At 49.9% G+C, this 10,124-nt stretch overlaps 1 long non-coding RNA gene across 1 annotated transcript; it reads right to left on the bottom strand.

Moving 5' to 3' along the window:
* Window positions 1-2,513: 2,513 nt before the first annotated feature.
* LOC309846356 lies at window positions 2,514-9,624 on the bottom strand. The gene is made up of 2 exons (XR_014301865.1): window positions 9,538-9,624; window positions 2,514-2,780 (listed from the first exon to the last, which is right to left on the bottom strand). It is a non-coding gene; the product is annotated as an uncharacterized lncRNA (long non-coding RNA).
* Between the last annotated feature and the right edge of the window lie 500 nt (window positions 9,625-10,124).

The following is a 10,124-nucleotide window of genomic DNA, read 5'->3' as shown; positions in this document are numbered from 1 at the left end:
TTCTTTCGTTCTTTTTTGAGACAGAGAGAGAGCATGAGCGGGGAGGAGAGAGAGAAGCAGACTCCCCACTGAGCAGGGAGCCCAATGCGGGGCTCAATCTGAAGGCTCTGGGATCATGACCCAAGCCAAAGGCAGACACTTAACCAACTGAGCCACCCAGATACCCCAGGGTTAAATTCTTAAGTGGAACCACTGAGTCTCTCCAAAAAATTTCTCTGGATGTTCTGCCAGAGACTGGTTTGAAAGACCTCTTCTCTCGGGTGCCTGGGTGGCTCAGTGGGTTAAGCCGCTGCCTTCGGCTCAGGTCATGATCTCAGGGTCCTGGGATCCAGTCCCACATGGGGCTCTCTGCCTGCCTCTCTGCCTGCTTGTGATTTCTCTCTGTCAAATAAATAAATAAAATCTTAAAAAAAAAAAAAAAGAAAGAAAGAAAGACCTCTTCTCTCACCCAACTGGGTCTGGCACAACTGGCAGGAAGTGCAGGCTCATTACGCCCACTTACTATCACATCACAACTGGTTCTCCTGGGAACTTGGCAAATCAATCAACTTTCCCTGCCCTCCTGTGGGACAAAGACAGGCTGTTCCTCTCAGCTCAGGGCAATGTGTTTTCACTTTAGGAATGATTCCTTCCTTGCTGGCTTTAACATGTTTTTCCCAGTTGCCATATCAAGGCCAGGGGGCCAGTCTTCCCTAACGGGCCTGATGGCCACTAACGCCCTTCATCTGATGGTTCTGCTAGGTCCTGGAAGAAAGCACAGAGCTGGTTAAGTGGTAATGAGCGTGACCTCGGAGAAGCCGTCTTGCTCTGGCCCCACCGCCTCCGTAGCAAGCCATCGACTGTGGGCTTCCCTGGAAAAGAGTGGGATAAAGGAACGCAGGCCACGTTTTGAGAGCCTCCTTGTCACAGAAAAGCAGCTGAAAGCTATCACTGTTCACAGGTGGCAGCTTTAATTTTACAAATGTCCCTAAGTTCATATGCTGGCATGAACTCATTTGTAAGTGGAAGATCCCTACGGTTTTCGTTCCGGGGCCCCCATCCGTGGAGATGCTGTGCCTCAGAAGAACTCACTGAGCATATGCTGGGCCAAGACTCCAGGAGGCAGAAATAAGTCAGACGTGGCAGCTGCCTTCCAGGCACTCACGACCACGTGGAGAGACGGGTGAGGAGGGGAAGCAAAGGACAGACGGGCTGAAGGGGGGATGCCCAGGATGATGAGAAGGGGAAGAGCCTCCATGTCCGCTGGTCAGGCAGAAGAGGCTTCCCCATGGAGGTGAAGGCGCCTGAGGGGGCTTCCCAGCAGACATTTCCAGGAGACTGATGGATATACTAGCCTGCTGCTTCACCACGAGGGCTTGACTGGAGACAAAGATGGAACCCTCTGCGTTGTGACGGTGATTGGGACCTGACCCAGGAGCCAGTCGGAATGAGAAGAGGCTTTTGGTCCAAACACAGAATAGTGCTCAAGATGTCCAGGGACTACCAGTGCCCGAGAACCAATGGGGTGTGAACTCACCAAACACCAGCAGAGTGTTTGGTCCTGTTCCAGAACACCAGCCCTGGGGCAGGAAATGGCCTATTCTCTCCTCTGTCAGCCCCTTTCCCTGGACAGTGACAACATTTCCTTCAGGTTCTCCACCGTTTTATAAATGTGTTATCAAAACTCAAGGAGACTTGTCTCAGGTTCCCCTGTGACAGGGGTCTGTGTGCCCTAGTCCCTGGGTGCTCAGTAGAGCTCAGAGGTCAGCTGTCCCCAGAGCTTCAGGAATGAGAACTACTTCTCCATTCCAAGAAGCCTCCTGTGACCTAATTCCTTGTCCTGGGAAAGAGGAAAACCAGGCTCCAGCTCCCTCTGGGTCTGGCCTGTCACCAGCCCTGCCAGGCCGTGAGCCTGTCAGGGTAGGAAGCTTAGCCACTCATCCTTGGAGGCCCAGAGTCCAATGGGAGATGTCCAGTGCAGGTGGGCTCTTTGCTACAGGCACCAAGAGGAACAGCAATGCCGTGACTTCTGTACTTCACTGACATGAGGATGTGCGGGGTTGAGAACTGGCCCCCCCTCCCCAACAGAAAGAATTTTTTCCTGGAGTGACGCTGGAGATACAGCATTTGCAGTGTGTGAAACTTAGAACAGAACACTCAAAAGAGGAGGAATATAAACACCCACCTGCTTTTCCAAGGACATAAAATGGCTTTTAGAATGACACAAAGCCTCCTCTTTGTGCATATTTCACTCCATAGGGCACTTCCTAAATGAGTTGATGAATCTCGGTCCAGAAATTCTATCATGTGACTTAACCAGTTTTTTGTTTTTTTTTTTTTTTCCATCCACCCTGATTGAAGCTGAAACATTCCAGGGAAAATCACTTTCCAAAACTTACACTTCTCTGGAGAGGCAGAAAATAGCTTTCTTTCAAACCCACTGTAAAGATTTCACTTAAAAAATAAAATAAAGTAAAATAAAATGGAACCAAACACTCCTGGCATCTAATCTGACTACAAATTGAAAACTATACTAGTGTTTACATGGTTTGGGGTTTTATTAGGAAAGAGCTGCCCAGCATGAATAATAGGATGTTTAGCTGGAATGGAATCCCAGCTCTCGCTCTCTCCAGACTCTGGGGAAATGAGAACACCCTGTCCATGCTCCGGGCCTCCACTGGCTTCTTCAAGGAGGAGATGCTTGATTTAGGATGCAAATAAGAATCACGGCATCGTGGATTTCCACATAGAAGACTGAGGTGGCTTCCCACATCGCTGGTATACGGATGTCATCCATCCCACTGTACAAATGAGGAAACTGAGGCTTAGTGGATTCAGTTCCTTTCCTAAGACTACATAGGCAGTAAGTAGGAGAATACAATTTTGCATCTGAGTTTCTTTATTCATTTGTCAGAGGCTTGATTCATCCAACTGACTCAGTGTTCTCAAAGTGTGTGTGTGTGAGAGAGAGAGAGACAGAGACAGAGACAGAGACAGAGGGAGAGAAAGAGATTGTCTTTGCCTCCTGTGGGGTCTTTGCCCATGTCTGGAGACATTTTTGGATGTCACAACCAGGAAGGGCTCATAGCATCTAATGAGATGTGGGTAAGTATGTTACAATGCACGGAATGGCCACACTGCCACCAACAAAGAAGACTTAATCAGACCCCAAATGTCAACAGAACCGAGATTGGAAACCTGGAACTGAGTGTAAGGCCCAGATGACTACTTGAGCACCTGATGGTTCTGAAGGACACACACAGATGCTTGTTCTCACAGTCACACCAAAACAATGAGAATCCCTGGATAACCGACAAGTTCCGTCATCAGTAGAAAAGAATACCTACATTTTTCATGAAAATGATTTCAGGGAGAGGTGGTTAACTAATTGTGATAGAAATATTTGGGGGAAAATTAATGGAGCTACTTCCTGTTCCTTTCTCTGAATCACAATGGAACCTTATCATTCTGGCGACATTATAGTAGAAGTCATAGAGCCCAGCCCCAGAGGCAGGACACCCCTTTGGAAATTTCCTGGGGAGATCCCTGAGAGCCAGTGGCAAGTCCAGACCACTGGCTCAGAGCGTAGCATTGTGACCTTCTGTGACTAGGTGTGGGTCTGAACTGCCTCTTTGGGGAAATCACCCTCCAGAGGTCCCCAAAGCCAGAGCTTGATGAGTTGGGGTACTTAGTAGGAGTGAGCTTGACAGATTAGAAAAAGGGGGGAGGAGTAAATATGGAATCATCAGAACCACACCCAGGAAGATTCCAGAAATGGGAAACAGGAGCAAAGGGGCAGAGAAGAGCTCGGGAGCCAGTAACTCATGGACTTGCACAGAAAATGGCAAACAGGCAAGAACGAACAGGGGCTTGTTGTGAGCATGGCCACACTTTGTCCTGGAGGGCTCCAGCTGCTGCTTTTAGGGGTACTAGATAAGAAGCCGATGAACACAGTATAATCCTGCTTCAACTCCGCGGTAGTATCTAGTTCTCCTGCCTGAAACCCCAGCTTTTCCAGTCATCTGAAATTCAAAAAGGCTAGCTCTACAGTTTGAGACAGAAATGAGGGCTCCGCCATGCTGTGCCACTGACCAGGCAAGGCCTTTCCAGGGGATAAGGCACGCGTGTGTTCATACTTCCCAACGCCAGCCCTCGTGGGCACTTGAGCTCTAAAAAGGCCAATTCTGAGCTTTATGGCAACACATGTGGGGACTATGGCCCCGGAAGCAGGATGGGGAAGACGCGATGTGCCTGGGGCCACGTATGCACAAAGACTCAAGGAGGACGTGTTCCAGGCCATGCAGGGCCCACGGAGCTGGGGCAGAAGCCGGCCTGTGCCATACTGTACTTAGCCTGTGCTCTCCAATTTCATCATTTCTGGCTCAAAATGGGCCTGCAATTTTCATTTCTTTATGGGCTTAAGTAATCTATTGCAAATGTCACCAGGAGGCTGTAATGCATTCTTGCCGAGGAAACTGTTCTTTCTCTTCAGTAACTTTCTGGTTGAAGATCTGCCGGGCCGGGTGACTGTTTTACATTAACTATAATGGTGTTTACATTGGATGCACCGATGTTTAAATCACTGGATGTATTTGTTATGAGTAGGGAGGCAGTGGCATTGTTTAGCCCAAGTATCTGGGTTCGGGGTGTGTGTGTGTGTGTGTGTGTGTGTATGGTGGGGGGTGCTTCTATTAGTATTGATAATATTTTACAAGAGACCTTGCAGAGATGTTTATAATAATAGCAGTGCTGTTTATCTTACCAGGATTATGTTGAAGCAACTTTAATTGTATTCATATTAAACATATCAATGTTAGAACTGATGTAATATGTTTAGCATTAATATGAAAGTTGCTAAGTTGGGGGCTTTTGAGATAGAATTAAAGAGCTAGGAAGACAATGGGACATATGGAAAGCATTTGGGGGGTTTCTGTTCTTGTCTAACAAGAAGGATTAGTGCGTTCGCCGAAATACAGTGTAAGACGTACAGCGGGCCGCACTGCCCGCATCTGTTTCCCTTACGACGAGGCTCTCTTGGCTTGCGCGTGCGCACGCTCGCTCGGCGGTCCTCGCGCTCTCCCAGGCTCCACCAAAGCCCAAATGTCAGGGATACCTCAGATGCTTTGCAGCTGGCTGTCGCACCCAGAGATGTTTCAAAATGGATTTTGTAATGGCTTATAAAAGTCCCACATTGTGCACGGGCGGTTATTGAGTGTGATATAGTGTGCACAAGAATGTTCCAAATTCCCTCCGCGCTGTATCCATCAATCTGGCTCTATTAGGGTTGGCAGGATAATGGCTGGAGTGCGGCTCTGGACTTTATCTCCAGCTGAAAGAAGCATCCTAATTATCCACTCATCAGAGCTACCCCACTCCTGGCTCAGGGAGACCACTGCCAGCTCAGGCCCAGAAATTCCAAATCCTCACAGTCACCCGCCAGGCCCTCAAAGGCCAAGATGCAAGACTGCGTCCAGCCCAGCTGGGGATTCGTGGTCCCCCATAAATCCTGGTGATCCATCTGATCCCGCAGCTGGACATACTGTCCATCCAGCGAGTCCATCAAGGCTCCATTTCCCATTCCCCCTCCTTCCTGTCCTGCCCAGTTCCCTGGCCCCGGGCGATGCTCGGACACAGCTCAGGCCAGAGCTCTGGTTTTCTCTAGATGGAGGATAACAGTTGTATCTCCCTCCTCAGCCTGTTGGGAGAATTGAATGGGGGAATGGTGACAGACGGCACCTAGCAGAGTGGGACCCTCATGTACGTGTTTTTGGCACAACTAGAAAACATAGAGGAGCTTTAGGGCTTTATAGGAAATGAAAGGTTTGCTTGATGGAGACACGTCTGTTTTCTGCAAAATACTCAAAGACTATAAAGAAATTTCTTCTCTACACAATACGGCTCATGGATATAATCCCATAAGCTTGTATTATCATCATCCTTATTTTCATCCCCATTTTACCAATGAGGAAACTAAGGCTCAAAGAGATGAGATGAGTTGCCCATTTGCTCACTAATTATTTCCTGAACTCCTCTGTGCCGGCCACTCAGACTATAGAGGTCAGCGTCCCTTTTCCATCTCGGTTAACAAGTGACTGGGAACCGAGTGAACACAGGGGTTTGCCTGCTCTGTGTATCTTTCCCTTCCTGAGCCACCCTGCTGCCTCCCTTCCAGAAAATTCCCAGGTGTGCAAATATGTGGGAGGGGACTAGGATGGAGCACATGCATAACTAGTTGTGTTGTAAGGTCCAGAGAACTTCACGGAGAGACGGTGTGGTGGGATTTGAGAAAAGGAGTGGACAGGGACTGGTAGACACAGAGGCCTCATGGAGGAGGTGAGATTTGAGCTATGCTTGGGAAATCAACAGGATTTAAATATGCAAAGGGAAAGTAGGACACTTGAGGTAGAGGGTGAGCAAAGGTATGGGGCAGGAATGCAGGAGGCACAAGTGGGGACTACCAGGTAGTTACCTTTGGATTCCAGGGATGGGAATAGAAAAGGAAGAAGTGGTCCTGCTGAGTGTTGATGAGTAGTAGATCAGGGCGAGTGGAGGAGGTAAGTTTTTCCTTCAAGAAATAGGGAGCCATGGGAGGTTTTAGAGTAGCAGCATGACATACATGACCAGAGCTATGTTATCAGAAGATTAGACTAGAAGCTTTGGATGAAGTGGGTGTGGGAGGAGGAGGGACAAGCTAAGCAACGGCACAGTAATCCAGGCAAAGGTGGGGGGCTGGGGGCGGTGATAGTGGTAGACAGGGGCAGAGAATCTGCAAGCCAGAAGTAGAAATGTGACTACATATAACTGTTTCCTCCCTTTGCCCCCTAAAGGAGCCATTAATAGCAGCTCAAATGTGCTACCAAGATTCAGCCAGGTGGTGCCTTCCAAGCAGTGGTGGGTGGCGTCCGTGCATCTCACCCTGAACGCACACTTGGGAGGATGGAGGAGATTGCTGGGGCCACTGGAACAAAGCACCACAGTCTGGGCGGTGTAAACAGAAATTCATTGGCTCAGTTTTAAAGGCTGGAAGTCCCAGATCATGGCATCAACAGGATGTCGCTTCTGAAGTCTCTGTCCTTGGCTTGTAGATGGCTGTCTCCTCTGTGGATGGTCTTCACGTGGTCTTCTCTCTCTACCTGTCCGTTTCCAAATTTCCTCTTCTTCAAGCACACCCATCATACAAGATTAGGACCCAGGCTAATGGTCTCTTTAAAGACGATCTCCAAATACAGTCACATTCTGAAGTAGTGGGGGTCAGGACCTCAATATATAAACGGGGGCAGGGGGACACAATTCAGCTCATATTCAGAGAGAGAAATTTACAGTTTCCCCCTCATGCTTGGTGTTGTGCAAACCCACCCCCAATCATAAGGCAAACTCTCAGGTTCTGCTCAATGGCTCCAAGGAAGGCTCACCTCATATGGGAGCAGACAGGCGCGGGTAGGATTTAGGGTGGGCTCTAGCCTGCCTGTCCCATCCAGATCACACCTCTGCCACTCCCTAGCTACATGACCTTGCCAAGATTACGTATTCTCTCCGCACCTGCATTCTCTCATTTGTGAATAGATAATAGTAATCTCCACCTGAAAGGCTTGTCATGGAGGTTCACAGAGTGAATGTATGTAAAGATCTCACTTGGTGCCTGATAAGTGCTCAACACATGTTAATTATGACACGCATTCTGGCCACTGGCTGAGGTGGAGGTGTTAGGCAGTTCAAGGCAATAGGTCAAGTAGGGCTTTACCAAGGACAAATCAGGTCCAGAGTCTTTTATTAGCATTTTACAAGCCCACAGCCATGTGCGTGTTTTTCTTCTCCAAAAGGCTGCACAGGCTAAGGAAGACCACATCCTTGCCTTGAGGTCACTCTTCAACCTGAGGACTTCAACCTGAGGGCGCCTGGGTGGCTCAGTCGGTTAAGCATGGGACTCCTGCTTTCAGCTCAGGTCATAATCTCAGGGTCATGAAATCAAGCCCCGAGTTGGGCTCTTTGCTAAACGTGAAGCCTGCCTAGGATTCTCACTCTCTCTCCCTGCTCTTCCCTCTCTCTCTCATAATAAACAAACAAACAAAAAAAACAGTTCATGGCAAAAATCAATCAATCAATCAATCCATGAACAAAATATCAAAATTTTCAATGAAACTAGGATCGGACCCCACCCGTTGCCCAGCAGCCTTGCTCACCTCACCCTAATCCTGTCTCTGGACACCCAGGGTTCCTTCCTGAGGCCAGTCTTTGTGACCTGCCCTCGGGGGAGAAACCATCTGGCCATTGCTGAGCCGTGGGACTTGAGGCCTACATGGAACCGTCTAGCATCTCCTACACCACAAGTGATTGAGTGGCAGGCTGAAGATAGACGAGCCTCCTAATGCAGTGCGGGGAACACAGTCGGTACCTGAGCAATGCTTACGGGAGCTAGAGAAGTCACGGTAGGCACTCACATCACTGGTTGTGCACACTGAGTCGGGGAACGGGCATCCACGTTCAGGAGGACATCGTCACGAAACAGAGGCACCAAACTATGACCTCAAGAGGAGAACAGATGTGCATCTCAAACAGTTCCAAGTGGCTCCTGCAGAGCCAACAAACCTGTATAAAATCAGAATACCCTGGAATGGAGGAGACAGGTAAAGATCAGAGATGGTCTGTACCCTGACCGATGTTGCAGAGTGGAAAGACCAAACAGAGCTCCAGACGGTGCCCGAAGCAGAAGCCTGGACATTATACCTGAGCATCAGAGTCACGCGTGGGCCTGCACAGGAGTCCCATGGTGCTCTGGGTGGGTTTGGTGCTGCTCCCAGATGCTGAATAGGGTACAGCCCAGAACATACAGGGGAGCCACAGAGGGACTCTGTGGCCAGGTGGGGGGTAGCCCAGACTGCACAGAGCTGATGCTACCCACCGAGCTGCAAGTTCCTCATAGTCTGGCTAGCACAGCCTCGCTTCCTGGAGGCCCAGCAGAGTCCCAGTGCATGCCCAGTGTTCTGGCTCATGATTTTACTATCAAACATGTCCCAGTCTGGACCTACGCCTGAAGAATCCCCGAAATACAGCACCTCTCCAGCAGAAGACATGGAACTGTGGCTTTTTCTCCTTCACACGTAAATCCTTTCCACCTGACTGAGAGCTTCCTAAGGGCCAGGTCTGGGTCCACAGGGGCTGGCCCGGAGTCCAGCTCAGAGCAGGCACACTGGAAATCTTTGCTAAGCAGAACGAAATCAAGCAAGCCAGACAATGCCTGTCCGCTGCCACGGTGTCGGCCTTCCCGGGGCTCCTCATAAAGGCCTTCCTTCCCCGGCTCTGTGTCCTCCCAGGCAGAGACGACTGTCTCGGGGCCACTGTGCTGGGCATGAGTCAGAGAGGAAAGCAGAAGTGAAAGCAAGCCAGAAAGCAAAGAGGCCCTCCCTGGCTCGTACTTGGCATGGAACCAGCGCAGAAGGCATATCCTGTGGGACAGGGACAGGGACTCTGCTCTTTCCGCAGGAAGGGGAAACCCCAGTCCTGTTTCCCAAGCTCCTACAGCAAGCCCCAGAGTGCCCACAGCTGGGAGAGACGACATACCTTAATGCATAGCATCCCTCATGGGCCCTTTAGCTGAGGACGCTGCTCTGAGTGCGAGGAACTCGGGGCCAAGAGGCACAGGCAGCTTCCGGGATTGGGAAGAGGAGGAGTTCGGCATCACTCTGGGCCTCAGTGTGACCTTTCTGGATCCCACGTCTGTCTCCCTCAAATGTTCCTCTTGGGCATGAAGTCTCTCCTGAGCAAAGGTCCACCCTGGTGGCTGCCTTTGCCCCTCCCCCCGGCTCTGAAGGTAACAGGCTTTATTCCCTTGGCCACCATTACACGGTCGGTGTCCTCAGGGCCCCTTGGATCTGTGGTTCTCAGACTTCAGCACATCACAATCTCTGGAAGGGCTGACGATACAGATCGCTGGGCCTCCCCACCCCAGAGCTTCCGATTCAGTAGGTCTGGAGTAGAGCTCAAGAAACTGCATTTTCTTTTTTTTAATATTTTATTTATTTGACAGACAAAGATCAGAAGTAGGCAGAGAGGCAGACAGAGAGAGAGAGAGAGAAGAGGAAGCAGGCTCCCCACTGAGCAGGGAGCCCGATGCAGGGCTTGATCCCAGGACCCTGGGATCATGACCT

Source organism: Mustela nivalis, assembly GCF_964662115.1.
Source record: "Mustela nivalis genome assembly, chromosome: 13".
NCBI classification, from domain to species: domain Eukaryota; kingdom Metazoa; phylum Chordata; class Mammalia; order Carnivora; family Mustelidae; genus Mustela; species Mustela nivalis.
This window is presented reverse-complemented; position numbering and strand designations above follow the sequence as displayed.